The sequence below is a fragment of the Apium graveolens genome, chromosome 8, assembly GCF_009905375.1.
Source record: "Apium graveolens cultivar Ventura chromosome 8, ASM990537v1, whole genome shotgun sequence".
NCBI classification, from domain to species: domain Eukaryota; kingdom Viridiplantae; phylum Streptophyta; class Magnoliopsida; order Apiales; family Apiaceae; genus Apium; species Apium graveolens.
Genome location: NC_133654.1, coordinates 135197190 through 135219765, shown reverse-complemented (window position 1 = coordinate 135219765; position 22576 = coordinate 135197190). Strand labels below are relative to the sequence as shown.

General features: G+C 32.6%; 1 long non-coding RNA gene across 2 annotated transcripts; it reads right to left on the bottom strand.

Moving 5' to 3' along the window:
* Positions 1-15698: 15698 nt before the first annotated feature.
* Positions 15699-19318, bottom strand: LOC141676956 (uncharacterized). Of its 2 annotated transcripts, XR_012557257.1 has the most exons (6): positions 19190-19317; positions 19022-19060; positions 17570-17989; positions 16830-16982; positions 16198-16628; positions 15700-15983 (listed from the first exon to the last, which is right to left on the bottom strand). It is a non-coding gene; the product is annotated as an uncharacterized LOC141676956 (long non-coding RNA). The 2 variants fall into 2 exon arrangements; XR_012557256.1 differs by having other exon boundaries at positions 15699-15983; positions 16198-16982; positions 19190-19318.
* Between the last annotated feature and the right edge of the window lie 3258 nt (positions 19319-22576).

The window sequence follows — 22576 nt, the reverse complement described above, 5'->3', positions numbered from 1 at the left end:
AAAAGTCAAAATACGGAAAATGTCCGGAATTACCCGATTAGGTTAGTAAGGAGTTTTCGGAAGAGTTTCGGGTTGTAAAAACGTAAAAACGATTGAAGTCGGACGATTCCTGGCTTTATAAAATAATTTTGTAATTATTCAGAAAATAATTAATAATTTCATAAATTATTATAAAATCATCTAATACTCCAAAAATTACCAGAAAAATACCTTAATTATCTATATTTTATTCTGGACATATTAAAATTAACATACTCACATTTTATTACATACAAACATCCAAATATTATTATCAAACACCAGATAATTCACCAAAAATTCATATAATATTCACATAATAATCATATATTGATATAAATAATTATACGATATTTCCCAGATGTTACATCCTTCCCCCCTTAAAAGGATTCTGTCCTCAGAATCATGCTAAAGAACAGACACTGATACATTTCGAGTATCTACTTAAAATTTCTTAGGACTCACTACTCTAATCTCGTTTCAACGGTCTCCTGCCGTCATCAAATTTATCATTTGCTCATGCAACTCCTAATTCAATCTTCTACTTCTCACATTGAGAGCTAAATTACTCTTCATAGTCATACACACATGAATGCCTTATAGACTCGTACACCTGTGACAACAAGACCAACTCATTCACAATCATTCTATCTATCTCACTGTTTCAAAGGACTAACTCAATTTACACTACCCTTCTTTTCTTTCCAATTCTAATATTTCCTGTTCATGAAATTTCTATTTTCACTGACTGTTTTTCTCTACTTATCATGTCTCCTTCTATTTGGTTAAATTGACCTATAATCGTTTCTAATCATATTCGAGAATCTTTAATCGGTCTCTTGTATTTTCTATTCGTCTGCGCCCGATATCCTGAGCTCATGACGCCTGATAATTAGGAATGTTCTATATTTATTCAAAAACTAAAGGAAATCTCGGCAATTGCATTTAACTTACCATTTTGGGGTATACTTCAATTTCTTTTCAATCACCAACAAGTAGATTCATCAAGCGAGAATATGCTATTATCCGAAAGGAAATATTAATTTGGAATGGAATGAATCATAACTTTATTCAAAACCCGGTCTCTTGGTACTAATACTCATTTTGTTGTCCTATCAAATTAGATATCAATACGAACTTTGATGCTCACAACGTTCCATACTGAAGTCAACATCAATCATCTGCATTAATAACACCTTTGATATTCAACAACAAAGTAAGTATCAGCATACCCTAGAAGACGAATCAAAACCTATTCTTCAATTTCTAACTTTTCCAATTCTTTTAACCATTTCTTAACAATCTTAATGGCATTCACTCTTTTATTTCTACTTAAAAATCTATTCCTAAATGGACCTTTCCTGTTTGGTAGTTAACCACACACTGGAGCTCATAATCAATTATAACCAGAATTCATATCTTTGAAGCTAAGAATCCAGCTGCTATTTCTCAATTCTTTGCAAGCATATCCTCAGTCGTTCGACTTAGTCTCTTCTTTAGTCCTTGAATTGATGAGGATGTTATCAATAAATACGATCACTCTATCTCAATACTCCTGGTACATTGTGTTCACTTAACCTTCAAACTTACAATTTCTGATAATCGACGCGTATCCTCATATATCTATTTTCTTTTCCATATTCATATTTCTGAGGTTTTCCCTTACTTATTATTTCGTCCCTATTGATTTAGAGGATATGGGGCCTTTGTCACCAGCTTGACTCTATGCAGTAACCGACGAGAAATCCTCACCTCATTCCTTGAGGTAATCTTGATAAAGCATTCATTCGAACCTCCGGGAATTTACTTTAGTTCTAAAGAATTCCCTTTTGAGATTCATTGTAACGCGCTTCTCCAATCGTTTGCCATTACTTTCTTTGTTTAATCATTCTTGTTTACACGCATTTCTTGAATGAAATTCCTATCTCCAACTATCGACGTTTCACTTTATTCTCCAATCAATTCTGGCCCAACTGACGTTTATACCTTGCGTATATCCTGGATTATTTTATAAACTTTCTTTATCATCCTTTTGATTCCACTTCTTGTCTTGATTAGTTCTTTATTCTCATTATTCATTATCTTCTTTATATATAACGAATTTCTTTTTCTTAGTAATATTACTCTGATTATTATTGAATAGGTCATTCCTGGAATTCACACTGGAATGAAGGCTTTTATTTACACTATTTAAATTCTTACTAACAAAATTATCGAATTTCCTCGGTAGCTATTTTCTTAGCCTTACTTGACGTGTCACAAATCACGTGTTTGACTTCTCTTCATTGATTCTCATCTCTTTTCCTGAGTTCACATGCGGACTTCATCAATCTCCGTCGTTCATTGGATGCTTGAATTTGCGAGCTTTCCATTATTCTATAGCAACTTCTATTCAACCGCTTCAGGTCTTGAAATATTCTTCTTACTAGCATGAACCAATAACTTCCTATTCTTTTTATTCATCAAAAAGAGCATATTCTTCTGGATCACACCTTACACCCGATTACAATAACATCACGCTAATTGAACTAGGCCTTTTTAATTTACGGTAACGCCATTACTTTTTTCTCAAATTTCTATATCTTTCATTTCGGATCTGGGAATTATGTTAGAGCTTGACTCAATCTAATTGGAATCGATTTCTATTTAACTAACCATTAGTTGGCAAAGTGGATCAATCAATTCCTTTAAATGATCACTTAAACCAAGTGCTAACTAGCTAACTGGAATCAAATACCAATTACATAAAGTCAGTTTGGTCATAACAACTTTCTCAAGAACCGAGATTTCAATTATCTGGAATGCTGACGAGAATGACCATATACTTCTTTGTTCTTAACTATAGGGTAATTTCTGAAAATTTGGGCAGCACTTCCCCTACCCCATTGACTACCAGTCGGACTCAAGCCGACACCATTAATCAACCAAGTCATCCACAATCATATACATCCACTTCCATCAACCAAATCATCAATTCCCACAATTCACCTTTGATCAGCATCTAACTAGTATAGCATATCTCTTTTTAATTGGGATTGGATCTGAAACCCACAATGATTAATATAACCATACCTTTCTTAGAATATTACGAATTGTTCTTAATGAATTTAAGGTTTGATTTCATGATTCTGTTAATTTATTTCTGACCATTATTAATCGGTTTATCTTTTAATAACTGCGCATGGTCTCCATTATTACCATCACAATCTGGTAGAAACTCAATCGTTAGATTATTATTTCTTGAAAAGTTTCACAATCGAGTCACCATTGCTTCATCTCCACTTACGGCTTCACATCGAACTTCCGTTACTGACCCGGGTATAAGCATTGCATTCACAATCAATTGTCTAAGTTAGGGATCTTCACAACTTCTTGAAGAACACGTTCGAAATTCGATTTTTTTTTTATTTGACGACTAATATCTTTTCATGACGAAGGGATGCCTCGTGTATTAACCGCCTGTCTGAGTCATCGTTCAGAATTTCCTTGATCTTTGATCGTCGTCCCGATACTCGTTTACTTCGTCTGACACACACAACTCTGCTTCCTTATTTTGTAATAAATGTACGATTCACTAACCATTCATTTCGCGTCGAAATCCTCTAGTTTGAAGTGCATTATTTATCAACTTACAATCATATTCTCCTTTGACACATAATTCTACCTGTCGCACTGACTATTCTATTTCTTTTGGAATCGTCAAAGAACAGACTCGATGCAAGAGGATAGTTTGTAAACATGATTTTGATTGAAAAACGGAATAAGGAATAACAATGCGACAACTGATTGAAGGAAGAAAAATGAGTGAAGGATGAGACAACCATATTCATACTCAAGATGGCCAGTCTTTCATACTATATGGCATACAGCACATGATTAGGTGGCGTCCCACCCGACTTTTCATCATTTCGACAAAGCGTCATATCATAACACTGTTGTCTCAATTGGGAATCAAGAATTTGAGAAAAGCAACAATTTAGGAGGGATACAAGAATGTTCTTTCGTTTCCGCCTCATATGATTTATTAACAGAAGAAGCTCATACATATTCAAACTCGAGAAGAACATATGCTATCGTATTAGAAGAAAGAATATCAATGCTGATTACCTTCCACGATTCACTTACGTATGTCTTCAGGATCGTGCGGACACAGGTTCACGATTCAAGTCACATCACTGCTTTGAAATGCTTCCTGGAAATGCCCTCACACCAAATGCTTCAATAATTTAATCTTAATCGCGTCATTCCGAAGTTAAAATCACAGCTTCAAATTTCATCTATGTCGTGTAAAATACCCATTGATCACGTAATGCCTCAATTTCATCGATAAAAATACGATTCTTCTCCAACTATCTGGAAGATTCTGCCATTTCCTTCAATCTTTCGTTCATTCAAATCACAAATCTCATTAAATTTTAATAATTTTATAAACTGGATAAATAATATTTTAACATATTGATTCAATTATTGATATTATTAAACCAAATTTACCTTTATTTTTCACAGAAAACTTTAAACCTTCTTCCTGCTGATGGGTCTATTTGGCCCTTGGAATAACAACACTGAGTCTAATTCCATTCTTCTTTTTAGATCATTTTCTGTTTATAATAACAAGAACATAAGTAGTAATTTGACAACCAATTTGTAAAACTCATTTCATGCAAAAAATCTTCTAAAAGTTGATGAAGAAAATCTTTTCCGAAATCTAATTTTAAAGTTTTAAAAAAATCAAATATTTGGTCGTCATTACTATATAAATTACTTGCTATCTTCCTGATTTACCAATAAAATGTCTAATTAAAAGAATGTCCATATAAGGTCTCTCTACTCTGGTACTTCTTCCACTTTTCCTTGGATTATACATGCACTTATTAGCCGACGAAACTTCATTCACCGTTATATGCCATTTTATTCCTAACTTGGACCCAACGCTGACGTCTGCCATTGTCTTTCATATTCATGTCGTCGTCCTCGACGTTATGCTTACAACCACGCACGCAATTCGACGTTCTGTATGTGAATAGGGTCGCATCTTCTTGCTAATCTTACCTATATCTAGGAAGGTAAATATTATTCCTCATGCAGCTCCCGATAAGTGATAAGAATCTTCTCGCAACGGTGGTTCCTTCGAAACGCGCAACGTTAGTTCTTTATCAGCTTCCATCCACTGGTTGCCTTCGACGTGTAACTCGTCCTAATACCTAAGTCAACTCGTACTAAAGCTCACCTAGCATCTCTTTCACAAGTGCTCACAAAATCAATCGCATTTTCTTCAAAACCACATGAAAAGTAGGGTAACATACCCAGTCTCCGTCGATCCGTCGATTTCTCATTATTGTATGATCTGAGGTTTCAATATACCTATGATGTTGTGATATTCGCCTTACACTTTCTCATCAATCCTATCTTACCAACTCCTTATCAGATCTGTTAACCCTAATTCGCACTCAACTCAATTTGTCCTGAATATGCCTAGGGACTTTCCTATCTTGTACGACCTATCATTTCTATCCTACTCTCACCTATTCTTATTTCAGTGACCAATAACCTGCAGCTCTGATACCAAACTGTAACACCCCAAATCCGGGGTCAAGATTTGGTGTTACTAAACCATTATTACATAAAGTAAAGAAATAAATAAATAACCCCTTAAGTCCGGATCTTTTACAGGTCATGGTATGAAACAAGAATCTAACCTTCTACAACTCACTTCAACTATAATACAAGTATATATACCTTTGAACTAATGCTCTTGTCACATTCTTCTAACACCTTCAACCTCTCGCAACGGAAACTTCTCTAACTTCTGCTGTCTATCAAAGCTATTCACTTTAGTCCTTATCTGTTTCTGGCAGAAATAAGAATTGACAAAGCAAGAGTGAGCCAAAAATGCCCAGCAAGTATATAATTTGAGTCTTTAAACATTAATTTCTCTGAAATATTTTGAAGAGCGAAACACGAAATCATTTAAAGGATATACTTTATCAGCTTAAAATCAATTTGATTTGTATTGCTATAAATCACAAAGGACATAATGACATTTTTTTGTCAGAGCTTTTAGAGATCGCGTGTTTTCAAAATAGCTTCTGGTATCATCTCATAATTGAGCAATGGATGCACTAACTATTCATAAAACGACGTTCAAGAAATTCCTAACTATTCAGTATCCATCATTATCGACTAAGTTTCCATAGACTTAGCCTGCTAAACCAGCCTGATAAGGACGGGTTGAATAATTAAGAAAATCCCAATTCATTCAAGATTCTAAATATCACTGAGCAACAAATGCTACAGCAACACTCTGAACCTCGAATTCATTTATAAACACTGTAATTTCCCGAAACTGAGGGCTAAGAAAGAATAACTTTAACCCATAATCACATTTTACTTCAAGAGGGAATGCCATTAATGGCGAACAACAATAAATTGGACTGAACACTAGAAACCAACATATGCACTATAACCTGCTGATCAGTCAGGAGATAGTGCGGATCTATACCCAACTGCATAGACCCAACCAACATTAGGAGTACTCAGGCAACTATGGCCTAAAGGGGTCCGGTCCATCTCCGGCCCATAGGATCCAGCTCATCACTGGTCCTTATATATATATATATAGTAACCATCCAGTCCGTGGAGTATTTTGATGTCAAATCACTTTGGGTACTTGCTCAAGAGAGCCATCGATGATAAAGAAATAATAGTGAAAGGAACTTGCATAAATAAGAGTAATTGCAGCGAAATATAAAACAGTTAACTATTCTGAACTTAGAATAAGAGCGAATAAATATTTGCAGTATTTAAGGAGAAAGGTTAGGAATACTTGCAGTATATAAAAGAAAGTTCGGGAATACTTGCATAAACAGAATTATTTAATTCAGCGATCTGTTTATCGATTCTAAACTGAGAATAGGGAAAGCAATACTTGCATGATAAAATTTAAAATAAATATCACTTGAACAATAAGTGATGATAGAGATACTTGCCTCAATTGAGAATCCCTCTGATCTTTAACTAGTTGACATATCACTCAGTCCTGTCGCCTCTGTACTACCCTTGACGAGCTACTTGACCTTTCTTATCATTTACCTTCTTAGGTTATCTTTATCCCAAATCCACTTGTTTCAGTATTACACGAAATCAGGCTTCACTTCTACCATCTCTATCTGGCTTTGAACGTCTCATACTATATGCATTTATCACGAATAATACTATTCAATAAACTGACAATATATATTTGACTAGTCTATACACTTATCCCTATCGTCTACCCGTCCGATAATAATAATATATAAGAATCACATCTTATTCAGATAGCATTCAAAAGACATGCTGACTCATTATTTGCATAATACATACACATAGGACAGGTAATCATATTATCCAGATAACACGTAATCATGTAATTCACGTAACATATAAGTTGAATCGTCAAAAGATAGGTCTCGATATGTTTAGAGTTGAAATTGGGTCAAAAAGAACATTTTATCAATCAATTACCGACTCAGGATGATTCGTGAAACAAACATCCTTTTAATATAAAAGAATTTAGGTCTCGAAAATATTTTTAATAGAAGCAGAATATTTTTCTGAGTCTAGAGGCGTTCGTTTCGTATCAAACAGACGAACGGTTGATTTATTATGAATTTTTGAATATTTTTCGGAATTAAAACAATTTCCGAATCATTTAATAATAAAATAATAGGGTTCGAACACTCAAAAATAATTTTATAAAAATTATCGAGCTTGGAAAATAATTTAAAATATTATTTTAAAGCTCGAAACTATTTTTCAGAATTTTTTTTTTTTAAATCAATTTTAAATAATTACATCTAATTAAATAATCAATTAAAATTAATTAATAACTAATTAAATTAATTAATCAATTAATATTTAAATTAATTGACTAATTAAATAATTAATTATCATCTAAAATTAATTAACTAAATAATTTGGATTTATTTTTTGAATTAAAATAAATTTTCAGAATTAAATTAATGATTTTTAAAATAAATAAAATGAATTTTCAGAAATTAAAATAGGATTTTTGAATTAAAATAAAACATAAAATGCAGAAACACTTTCAGAATAGAAATTTGGGGGAATTAAGATCAAAACCGGGTTGGACATGGATCGAATTCGGGTTATCAAGAACCCATCCGGGTCCTCAAGAACACCGGACCAAAACCCAGAATCCGGTGACCTTGACGGACGCCGGCGAATTCTCCGTAACTCGAAACAGCTCCGTTTGGCACTCCTATCAGCTGGGTTTCAATCCAAATCAGTTCCTAAGCTTAATTCATTAATCACAACACCAGAAAAACAACGATTCAGGGATTCTGGCAATTACCGAACCAACGCCGGCGAAAATCCGGCCAGACGTCGATCCTACGCATTTCTATACCAAATTGATCAATTCATATGTTAAAACGATGCTGGGATTCTGTGTAATGCATTCATATCATCAAAATAATCCAAAAATCACCCAATAAGAAACCCCTAATTTTCGAATAAAACCCTAAAAATCGATTTTAAAATTTAACAACTGTTGGTACGATTTGATGATATAAAATGATAGAGAATGGTCTGTGATTCATTTTGGTTATTCATACTTGTGATTTGGTGTTCAATAACACCTTCAAAATCGACTTTGATTTTTCAGAATTTTCCAAGAACACCAAGAACACATATTCAAAGAATTTTCAGAAAATCAAACCTTAATTTCTATATGATATTGAACTCTATTTTTGACATATAATATACCAAATTGACCAGAAAAACATACTCTACAGCATGGAAGCATCAAATCACATCAACAACATCAAGAACAAAAATTCGTAATTTAATTATCAAATAATTCGAATATAAATAATTGAATAAGAAAATTACTGTGATTTCTGGAAAGAAACTGATGATTGATTCAGATAGAGGATTCCGAGAGCTTCGTTTTGATATGCTGCATGCCCGAATCGGAGTTCGATAACGCCTTCGTTCGTGTGTTTGATTCTCGGGAACGTATCGGTTTTCTCGGGTTTTTCTCTGTATTTACGGTGTTTTAACTGGTTGCAAATTAATAAACGGAATAAACGAAATAAGAAATAGGCTATTTATATTTATGGAATATTGGATCGTTCTGGATCGTTTTGGATCATTTTGGATCATTAAATTAGTTGCTTAGCCGCTAAGTAACTGCAATAACGATCCGATTTAATACCAAAATTGGATAATTATCAAAACCGAGCTTTTTATAAAATATTATATACGAGAATAATATAAAAATATCCCGTCTCTCGAAAATACGGGTTTTATTGATTACCGAAATAACTATCGTATCGAAAATCTTGCGCCGGGCCGCGCACGGGTCAAACCGTAATCCGGATCGAAAAAGTCAAAATACGGAAAATGTCCGGAATTACCCGATTAGGTTAGTAAGGAGTTTTCGGAAGAGTTTCGGGTTGTAAAAACGTAAAAACGATTGAAGTCGGACGATTCCCGGCTTTATAAAATAATTTTGTAATTATTCAGAAAATAATTAATAATTTCATAAATTATTATAAAATCATCTAATACTCCAAAAATTACCAGAAAAATACCTTAATTATCTATATTTTATTCTGGACATATTAAAATTAACATACTCACATTTTATTACATACAAACATCCAAATATTATTATCAAACACCAGATAATTCACCAAAAATTCATATAATATTCACATAATAATCATATATTGATATAAATAATTATACGATATTTCCCAGATGTTACAGTTAATACTTTTATAAACATGAAACTATGAGTGTATGACAGTGCTAATTACACTACCATATCACTGTGATCCACAATTCACAAACTCACTCAAAAAAAAATCAATCATTTGTATGAGTGAATACAATAAGCTTCCAATATCATCTTGATGACTTGTTATGTTTAATTTTAAAACTCAATTTCTGGCTTCCAATCGTTTCCTATTATTTTTAAAGAGTTTTTCTATTTTATTTTTCATCTCCTATGAAATGGACTAAACCACTTTCTCCTAACAGTGGTAGCAGTTCACAGGAGGACGACAGTAGCAGAAATGAGAACCGGAGATTCTTAAAGTCAGAGAATATGGAGAAAAGCATGACCAATCTGAATGTTAACTTGGCGGCTGTGTGGAGGATTGTGGAGGCGCTGGGGGAAAGCCACATGCAGTTTACTGGGAACATGATGATGAAGCAGGAACAGTTCAACTACAGCTTCCAGATGCAGCAGCAGCTCCTGCTTGAGGAGATCCGTCTTCTTCGGATTGAGCACGCTGAGATCCGGAGGAAGATGAATGGATGGTGCTGAAGCCGTTAATGCATGGGTGGTTTTCCAGTTTATTCAAGTTTATTAAGTTTTAATTATGTTAATTATTTGAACTATAATGTTTGCAATTCTGAAGCTATGGCTCTTTAATTTGATAAATACATGGAATCCCTCTAATGTGGTTTAATTTTCCTATATATTTCTATGGTTTTGTTATGCATTAAATTGGTATTAATTTGCAATAACTTGAAATGAGTTAGTAGTGCTTGTATTAGTTTGCATGTCTAAATAAGGCTTCCAACAAACTACCCACATAATAGATAGAGTAGTGAGTAAATGTTCTAAACTAAACAGACCTTCTTAACAGTGGGAGACCAACAATTAGGATATTTATGGGTAGTTTGTAGTTAAACAGAGTAAAGACTGGGTACTCACCCTAAACTATTAGTTACCTATACATTATTACCGCTACAAAGTAAAGTTAAGTGTAACTCAGTAATTAGGTGTGGGTAGCCTCGAGCCAATCAAATGAAGTAGCCGTCATGTACTGTCAAACCAATTTAAAAAAATAATTGATTACTGCCAACTATAAGATCCTTCTTTCGGTTTTATTAAGTTTATTTCAGCAAATCCTATATTTCTAGTTTGGAATTCACAAAAGTGATGATGTATCTCTACTTACATATAAAGTTAATTTTTTCTTCAGTCCATTCAATAGAATATGTCTTCCATAAATTATATTTTTGCCACTTCAATTATTGTTATTTTTTCTTATTTTGGAATTAATATTTGGGTAATATTGCTCATTTATTTGTATTCCCCCTGGAGACGATAAGTGTTTTTAGGCCGACACTATAAGATGATTTTATAACTTTTAAAGAGTTGTATATTATTTTCTACGTAATTTGTCTCGGTTAAAGTTAAATAAATTTTTTTTAGGTAAAATCTAATATATTGGCCCAAATTAGAAGATATTATTTATAGAATGAAAGGAAAAATATAAATTTAGCATGATTAATTAGTAGTCCATTTTATTTTCTTAATTGAAGAAATCTTAAATACATGGTTAATCCCCATTAAATGATTAAAATGTACATAAAATTGCTTAATATGCTTAATTTGTTTTTCGTGTAAATTTGTGATCGTCCAGATTGCTGGAAAATTTAAGGTCATTTTTGCTTGTTTTAAGAATTTGATTTGTAGAATTTACTAAAAATTCTAATTAAAAAAATATTGTTGGAAAGTAAAACTTTATTTAATGCGATAACCTAATTTTACTTGGTATTAAATTAGAACTACATTGAAGAGTCAGAAGTGCCGGATTCATAAGTTTAGACTATTTCGATCGATGAGAATAATCAATTCCAACATTTCCTAGATCGCTTCACAAAAATAAAAAATGAAGAGGGACATATTGAATTTAGAAAAACATTCACTAAGCATTTGTGGGAAGACAATTACTCCAAAAACGTTTATAGTATTGTTTATCCCAAATTGGTTTTACATAAATGATTATATGTAAATGATAAATAGATCCAATATTTCAATGACACTATTGCAGTTGCTCTTAAATTTCAATCAACTTTTGGATTTGTTGGTGATCTAATTTAAATTTTTTTACTTCTCTATTATAAAATTTAATGTAAAATATATTTAATATTAACAACATTTATTGTCTAACTAAAACTTATTATAATGAGAAAAAATGTGACAACCGGTAAATATTGGAACTATTTTTATAAGTACGATATATATATATATATATTCATAAATATTCTGTGTTATAAGAGGATTCGTTATATATAGTGTATAATTTTGTCGTTTGGCATTGCGAGTGTTGCTGAAATATTTTTAAGTGTACAACTTTTGTACGCAAGTAAGATTTTCGCTACGCGATTAAATAATAATTGAGATTCTCACGATTTAGTGATATTTGAATAGTTGCGATTAGACTATATATTTTATTTTAATTTGTGGAATATAGTAAATTTACTTGTAATTTCTTGTGAGATTGATAATGTGTTAATTATATTATTTTCATGATTTATTTATTAGTATGATAATATTAGAAAACTCTTTTAATATAAATTCTTGCCCGAAATTTTTGGAAACAAATTTATTAAACTTCTAAAATCTCATAGTATTTATGATATTAATTTTGTGATTATGGAATTATATTTTAATTACTAAAACTCATTCTTTTTAATTATACTTTTAATAGTTATTGAATTACAAGTGTACCCTTGCATGCAAATTCCACCCAAATAGAAATCAAGGGTAAGACCGACCTTTCACCCTCCACTAACTCCATTTGACCAACTAAATGACCCATAAAACCTTGCATGTAAAATCTTGCTAGTACTAGATGAAGAATAGATTGGTAATAGCAAACTCCACTACTACTTGGATGAAACAAAAGCTAATCAAAGCACTCAACCTCACATCATTTTCCTCATCACACATCACTCCATTCTCTCCTCGCCATACTCCCTCTCGTCCGCGCCTAAAACCCTCCCCAACTATTTCATTTTCTTCCTCATTTCTTCATTTTCTTACACCTTTCAACTCATCTAATCAAGGGTCATCTACACTTAGTGCTATATCTTCATTTAAGGTTAGTTTCTTAGTTGCATGTGGTTAAAGCCAAGGGTTTAACATTGATTCTTATGAATCTAGAGTTGACCTCAATATGGCTCATAAAACTTGAGCAAGAGATGGTCTTGACGAAGTGTTTTGCTTCTATTTTCAAGCCATGATCGTGACCTCAAGCATTCGGCAATGACTCCCAAGGAGCCGAATGGATTTTTGTTGTGTGTGTGTTAGTTTGTTTGTTTTCAAAAAGAAAGAGACTTTGCTTGTGGCTTTTAAAGAATCTATGATCTTTTAAAATTTATTTCACAAAGTTTCCATCCTTGCATGCAATGGTATAAGTGGTATAAGTGATATTTCGGACAAATATGCCATGTGACTTAAATTTGAGTTTTGTGCAATGCATGACATGGTTTGTGCACTTAAATGCTAGTATGTTATGTGCCTTGATAAGTCATAATCAAATTTAGTAGCCATCAAGTTGATACCATATATTTTTAGTTCGAATTTCTACTTGAAATCGCATATGTAAAAATATGCTCTGCTATGCTCTCTGTTTTTGCCTTGGTAAATGACTTATATGGCTAGATTTATGCTCATAATTCCCATAAAATGATAGTCATTAGGGTTGTGTATATTTTAGGTTATATTTGTTGGCTTGATTGTTGGTTTTGGTGATGAAATGGGAGTTAAGGTGGAAGGAGGAACACTAGGCACTAAGTAGAAGATTTTTTCACCATAAGTATAGGTTGTTTTAGTTGAGTTTGGTGAGGCCTTTCTAGGACTGAGTTTACTGGAGTTAGAACTTGAGTTGTACTTGAGTCTAGTAGCTTTAATTTAATGAGAAACTTGCATTTAGGTAGGTGCACACCCTCATATCCGAGAGAAGCTCAGAACAGGGAAAGACTGTGTAAACTTGAATTTTGGTCGATTATAACCATGTCTTAGGCTAGACTTTCATGAGGCCTTGACTTAAATAAGTATAATGCATCCTTAGGAAGCTTAAAAAAACCATTATAATTAAAAATTGAATGAGAAAAGTGAGTTTTATGTAAATAAAAACAGAGCAGAGTGAATTCGAAAGGGGCTGGGCAATGTCAACTTTGAGCAGAGGCCTAGAGAGGCCTAGGTGAGGCCTTGGCATGAAACGAAGTCTGAGGGTTAGGTTTAGGTATTAAGAATCCATGGAAATTGGTTTTGTTATAAGGTCCAATGTAGAAATTAAGATTTCTGTCAAAGAACACAGGTAGTGCAAACTGGTGCTAGCAGGGAACTTCAGTGTGAGTATTGATCTTTGTAAGCTTATAGGAGTGAGGCCCCTAAGTCTTACCAACTTTAGTTAGTTTAATGTTTTAAAAACCTATGGGAAGTAATTTGGAGTGAAGTCTCAAGGTGGAAACATCCCATTTCCACCAAGGCACCCGAGGAGCACCCTTCGAGTGGCATTAGGAAGCTTTAGTGGTGTTCGTTGTAATTGGGACTTAGAGGTGAAGGGTCTGAGTATTGCACAACATCTTTAGGTTAAGTTAAGGTCAGATTAGATAGATTTAAGTATTAGTAATAGTTCTTATGTGTTACTTGCTTATGTGCTCAGGGATTTGGATGATAATAATTAAGTATCATATGCCATGCCATTATGTGATTATGTGACTATGTGGATTACTTGAATTGCATATGATTAAGTTATGTGTATTCTCATAATCATAAGTTATTGTGTAATAGTAGTTATGATAAGGGTAAAAGTTATTCCAGGAGCTTATAGGCTTGTAAGGCGATAAAGGGTGAATAGTAATGAGGTTAATATAATGTGTAGGTTCTAAAGCGAATGTGAAGACTCATGCCATCAAGATCGAATAATCTTAGGACTGTTGAAAGGCAAGTTACTTACATCCTTATCCTTATAATTGTTGCACGTATATACACTTTCCGTGAATTCTTAGTTATAATAACCACCATGTCAATAATTATTTCAAATACTTCCGTTAATAACTCTTAACCTGATTAGTATTTTACCTTCAAATGTTTTCTTCCCATGAATCTAATTCAATTAAGGTGATACCAAATCTTTCCCCGACATTCATGTTATAAATCATGTTATAAAATAGATGTTTTCTTAACTTAGTGGATTGGACTTAGACGCAAGTCCTTTTCATGTTTATTGATAGGCTCACATATAGCCTAGGGATCCCATTATATTTGACAACCCAACGCGGTTCGGGATTACTTCGCGGCTATTCACCGGCTGTAATCCGTAGTGTCCGAAAATGAATTTTGATGATTTGATATTTTAATTGATTATAACATGTTGCCACGATGCCAAGATACCATATGCCATCACTACGCCATAAGTGGGCTATTGTAATGCCTAAATGGTGTTACAATAGGCCCCAAAAGCGTTACAATAGGTCTATTATAACAACAGGGGGCGTTATATATACGAGCATTACAATAGACACCCTAATGTAACACTTCACTGAGCTATTGTAACAAAGAGGAAAACTTTACAATAGGCACCTACTGTAACACTAAATGGCCCAAATGTAACACAAAATGAGTGATACAATAGCTTGATCAAGATTTTATAAGTGGGACCCAGAAGGTGGGGTCCACGTGACCCCACATAACCTATTGTAACAGTAGATTTTATCTATTACAACACCAATTTTTTTAGTTAGGCAACAACGGAATATGAGTATTGTAATAGTCTTTTTAACTATTGTAACACTAGTAACATATATATGTAAATAAATGTTATACTAGAACAAGCAAATGTAACAGTTATTCTAAACATTTTTGAAATATAAGGTTTGTTTTTAGAACAATCCATAATCAACAAATACATCAAATCTGCATACATAAGAGGCTTAGCTCTGCAAACCAAACAACTACATAACAGTACATTCTCTGAACCATCTCCAACGCCAACGGCGACCAAAATACTACAAATAGTCCCATCCCAACGCCAACAATGACGATAAAATAATTTAACTTTGTCTATGGTTTGTGTGGTTTGTGTTGAGAAGTCCAGGAAGCAGTTTGCGTTGAGACGTCGTGTCTATGATTTGAGAGAAAATATCTCTCGATACTGTAATAAGGAAGATAAAAGGCGACCATGTTAGCATAAAATTCAGTTATGTCACTCAAAAACACTGTAATAAGAAAGTCAAAAAGAGGTGTTGTGAATCTAAAAGCAGTGCATAATGATGAAATCGGAAAGTCAAAAAAAGGTGTTGTCAAAAAAATCAGTAAGTCAGAGAAGTGTGTAAATTAACAGAAATTGCAGTGTTGTAGACACTCACCAGTCCTTGACAAACCGTTGAGTTGTAACTATTCAGTAATCTCGCCATTTCCATGAGAGGCGTTGGTCTTACACCCCTGACCTGTTCATATTGATACAAGATATGGTCGCAGATATGCATATTCAAACAAATGGACAAAACCGAAAAGCATCTATTACATGATATAGATGTTAGAAGAGGTGGAAGTGGATGTTTGTAGTGGTTCGGCACTCTGTATGATATGAGAGGCTTCTCCGAAGATGGTCAGGTTATATATGTAAAAATGGCTGCGTTTGATTCAAATAACTCTGTTATTCTGGTTTTTTTTTTGCAGAAAGCAAGTCAAACTTGACAGGGTCCTTAACCTGATTAATACAAATACACAGCCTTGATTCTTACACACGCAGACATCCTAGATTCCTCAACCCAACATGTTACCTGCTGACTCATCTCTACAATTCCACCAGCATTATCAGCTATTAGACCAAACAATAGCTAAACTTATGACATGAACATGAAGAGCTGTGGATTCCACATTTTTCTTAAAAAAATGCCACAAACCACACAAATAATAGGTAGATAAAAAGGAACCATGATATGTACATATTTTAAAAACATGTCATATATTCATATGTAATATAGTAGAATTCAACCTCAGTTGCAGCACCCTTGTCATCTTTATACCCAAGCTTTTCCAAAATCTCATGTATAGCTGTCAAATCATTTCTTAAGCAAGCATCAACAAGCGAGGATAGGGGGAAAGCAGCAGTACTATCTGGTATGCCCAAAAGTTCATGAGAGGAAACCTGCAAAAGACACCTTTAACTTCATACATTCTTTAAATACGAAGCATCATCAACATATTTTAATAACCGCATCTTCATCCTACTAGTAACTTTTCATATCACCGCAGTCCTCATTACCATCATCAGACAATAACATTTCCTTCAAGTAATTCACCTATAATACAAAGCATTAGCTACAACAACAAGACAAGACAAACAATACTACTAACACTATTTACGAAAACAGTTGACAGCTTAAAATTATGCTGGTTTAAACTCAGAAGGCCAGTTTTTGAATTTAAACAATATTTATGAGGTAGCTAAATATAAGAAGGCCAAAATATAAAGATTGAACCTTTGAAATATTTTGAAGTCTGTAATAAGATAAACTATAAATTAAAGATAAGAACAATAAAAAATTGCAACATAATTGTTTAAACATTCTTTCTCTTTATATAGCTTAATAGAAATGAAATAGGCATAACAAAATAGAAATGAAATGAACATAAAAAGGGAGGGGGCATTCAGAGCGGAATTGTAATCGATACAAAGACTCACTGTTATATGACAGAGTTTGAAAGTTTGGTTGTAACTGGCTAAATCGTTACCTTACATGATCAACTGATCTTTACTTCCTTTAAACAATAATGCAGAATTTCCTATTGTTTTGATTGTGGGAATATGTGCATCTTCCTTTCACACTGACAGGTGATAAACGTAATTTACAATAAGGAGCACCTGGCATTACTCATAGGCTCTAGCAATCTTTGCAACTTCGGTTGTACGTTGAAATAATTGACATCATGTACAATGAAACTTTGTATCCTAGATAGAAAAGACTAAAGCAGGATCCACAACCATTGCTTTAGGATCAGTGCCGCATAACTTCTCTCCAGATGCTTGCCAAGACTCTGGTATCAGAGTTGATGGATTTATTACCACTGATTCAATTCCTTCTCCCAGCATATCTAGCAACAATCTAGCTTGCATATCAGCACCAGTTTCCTTAACTTCTTAAGCATTTGTACCTTAAACATGCATAGTATGTAAAGTGATTTCAAACTCAGCAATGACACCACTATATTTAAATCTTCTATACCTCATACTGCCATGCAATATTTTTATTATAAATGCAAATGCGGCATATTAGGACAATAAATGATCAACATAATATTTAGTAAACTTTAATCACTCCCACTAACAGCTAAGTGCCTCTTTAATCTTTACATTAAACCAGCCACTTCTAGGAAAATATACTTATTGCGTATCTCGCAAATGCAATGCATAGAACAGATTCCTAAAAACCACATGCCCTCAAATTATCTATACGGCTATACCCCATAAGGCCATGCAATATTTTGTATTACACATCCAAATGTGGCGGATGATAACATTAAATGATCAACATAACATTTAGTGAACTTCATTTACTACCACTAACAACTAACATCGTGTTAGATCTTTACATTAAGCCAGTCACTTCTAAGAAATTAAACTCATTGCGCATCTCGCACATTCAATGCATATCAACTATAACGTAATCAAGTCTTAAATCTTATAGGCAAGTACAGTCTACATAACAAAGATTCACAAAATCAGATAATTTATCATAACCACTATTACTATCAAACATTCATAATTTCCCTAGTCTAACAGCACAATTTCACTCATTCATACTTAACATACATAAAAACACAATAGATTTGAAACATATAAAATGCGGTTAATCCCGCTGTAAACCAAGCTATTATTGCGAAAATTGGTGAATACAACCAAGTATCATTAAGAATTTCATCTTTAGACCAAAAACAAGCAAGATGCGGAATACCACAAAGAGAAAGTGTACCTAATAAAAAAGCACACATACATAAGTTTCGATATACTACAAGAAAAATGACCTTAAGGTAAAGAACTCCACCACCAAGAGTGTGATTCTTAGACTACGTAAAATCGAGACGGGCCTCATTAACATTAAAACAAGAGCCTTCCCAATGATGAATAAGCTGATGAGGAGTAACAGAAGCAACAAAAGCAGGTAACAAGAAAGAGAGCTAAAATACCTGAAATCGATGCCCTCAATTCGAAGATATGAAGAAGCCCTAGAAACAAAAATAAGCATCAATTAGTTGAAATTTAAATAGATACAAGCCATAATTGAACTCAAAATTGAACCCCTAATTTAAAAAATAAGTTTTAAACCCTTAATTAATCGAGGCCTTTATACTTACAGAGAGCGGAAGTGAGTTTGCTGGTGAGATTTTAAGAGAGGTGGTGAGATCTCATAATCAGATGGCGAGGTACCAGAGTGAATAAAGAGGGGAGCCTGAAAAGTTAAAGTTACTTGTGAAAATTAGGGGCGAGGCTTTTACCGCTCTAATAATTCAGAACACTCTACTATTAACTTTTTATATTTATGCAGATTTTAGTTTTTAATTATTTTTAATTTTAAATTCAGTAAATAAACATTCTAACTAGTATTTAACTAGTATCCTAGTATTAAAAAAATTAAATTACCTGCATGCAATTAAATCTTTTTTAAAATCAAATATATATATATATATATATATATAATTTTTAGTTTTACAATACAAAATTAATCATTTTAAATTTAATAAAATAAAATTATATGTTATATTTAATAAATAATAATTTACCTATTTAAGAAATTCTTGCTATTTGAAAATATGTTAATTAATTTAATATAGATTACCATTTAAAATCAAATAAATGTTTTAATCATTTTATGTAATATATATATATATATTAGATAAAGTTTCAAAACAAAGTCCAAACTTGAAGGTCATGTCAACAATAGTAGGCCACCCATATGCCACGTCACCAATTTTGGGCACAATGATTTCATATTTTTTATAACAAACTCATTTTTAATAATTTTAAAATAAATAAAAAAGTAACCTAATGTAACACCAAGTGTCGGTGTTACATATTTCGTAACACCGGCATTTCTTTGCAACACTAGTTTTATAGCTATTGTAACACTATTTGAGAGGTGTTACAATAGTACAAAAATTTCTTATCTAATGTAACGCTACTCGTAACATTTGCATTACAGTAGCCCACTTATGGCGTAGTGCATGTTTCGATTTCTATGATTCTACCATGCCTTTATATTATAACTTCATGTTTCTTATCATCATTTTTATCAAGTATCCATGATCTTTTGAGTTAAGAACTCTTGATATTGAGGTAATGCCTTGTATAGTAGGACTGTTAGTACTTGTTGAGCAATTTAGCTCATTTACTCGTATTTAACCCTGTTATATAGCTAGCAATCATGGTTATACCAAGCAGACCGCCCGTAAGTCAACCGGTAGGCAATCTGAAGACCATCTGAGGGCGCAGGTAGAATATATAGATTAGGCAAAATCCGCCATTATGTAATTTTGTATTAGTTAGAAGGGCTGTTTCAAACTCTGAACTTGTAAAGATCTTGGGATTGTTATTATTTTTGGTCGGGTTGTATCGGATTATTATCATCTTTTAGACTTATAAGTATGTAATATAATTATGGTTCGCATTTGTTCTGTGTGTGTGTTGTTGGTTTGGGGAGTGACAAAAAACGTAATTTATTAAAATTTAAATAGAAGTAAATTGATGAGTCAAAAGGGCCGATAAAAATCTACAATTTCTAAATCACTCAATGCAAAGCATTCGAAGATTTCTTGGTCCGCTTCTAAAAAAAATAAGCTTTAACGCAACTTTTGTATGTTAATTAATACTTTTTATGTATTCTTTGTGAATGAAATGCAAAATTATAATACTTTAAGGTGTAATATTTTTTTTCTAATTTATTTAGTTTTTAACATTTTTTAAAAATTGTTAATAATGATTAAACAATACAATTTAAGATAAATTTTGCTTGGCATGATATTTGTATGCGGACTATCTCATTAAGTCACATGTGTACTTTTACTAATGCATTGGCATCTGTATATTATACAGGATGGATGCACAACTTTCATTCAAATATACGAAATGTAAATATATACTATGTTTATTCCAAAATTGCTTTATCTATTTTATTACATATAAATGTCAATCGCATGAAATATTTAGAACACTTTTTGGAGTAATTCTAAAAGTTGGATCAATATTTCTCTCAATATTTTAAGGAATTGGTGATCCTAATTTGGATTTTTGGATCAAAGTTGTTGGAGATGTCCTTACAATTCTACGGATTTAAAACATATATACACTAATTGGGTCAGTTCATGGTGAATGAATCTAGCCCAAACAAAACCGGTTAATTGGGCTAGCCCATAATCCATCCTTAAGCAACGCTAAATTAGTATTGATTTCAGAATTGAAATTAATTCATTTGTATTTTCATCAAAAGGGTATTTTTTACAGATGTTCCAACATAACTTCTCACAACATCTTTCAATTGATAAAAATAGTAGCAGCATTGTATTAAAAAAGAGCAGTTTCAATTAGCACATCACATCATCTATTTCTCTCCACCAAAATCAAGGTACATATCTTATCCATGAATTTCTAAGAATAAATTTCCCATGCTTCAAACTTCGTTAAAAATGTATGTTATTAGTTTATCACTTCTACTCAATTCATGCCATGAAATTCAATTTTTTTATCTGTATAGGTTTTATAGAAATGGCGCTGCAAGAACAGAAGATATGTTTTCTTTGTTGTAACTATGCATTCTCATATGAAGAAGGCATATTGGTATTAGTTTCGCCTTTTATTTTATTGATTTATTTTCTCCTTCATTTTTTGTACTACAGTATGATATGAACTTTTCTTGTAGAAATTACTAATATCTTTTTACGTGCAATATGGGAAGCAATTACCAAAGAAAGTGTTCTTACATATTCCATCAAATGCAATATGGACTGGTGAAATATCTGAAGATACTCGTTGCATAAAGGGTTTAAAGAATATGATGCATTTTTACCAAATTAAACTGTATCACGTTGTAGTGATGGTATATAAAAATGCGGGCAAGTTTGATGTTGAAATTTTTAATCCATATTGTGTAGAAATAGAGTATAACTTTGACCACAAACTGCAACCAAATCAACCAAGTCAAGTAGAAGTCAATTAAGTCAAATTACTGAATTCTGAGATAGAAAGCATGAAGCTCTGTCAATGTTTTGAGTATAATGCTCAGGATAATTTCGTGCCTTTGTATAAATTTCCAATTTTACTAAGGTATATTCTTGCAATTGTAAAAAACTTTTACATTTAATGATTCATCTCTAAATTTGCTATAATTTTGGGTAGGTTCTTTCATCAAATGCATGTTCGGCTTTGAACTTAAATCAATCTGTTCCGTTTATTGATGTTCACTTTGACAAATTCAAGTGGACCATCAAATTAGAATGGGTAAATGGTGAGGCATACTTCGACAACTGCTGGTTTCAATTTCTTCAGGAATGTAATCTGGTGAGCGGGGATGTAGTAGTATTCTCATAGATGAACCAAAACAACAAATTTAAAGTTATTATATTACCGTAGAGTCTTGGTGCGACTTCTATTTCACATCCAGGTAATGACTCTTAACATAAAAGACATTGATGTTGTTCTTTTATTTTTAATGGATATAGTACTTCATTTTATTATTAGGAATTTTGATA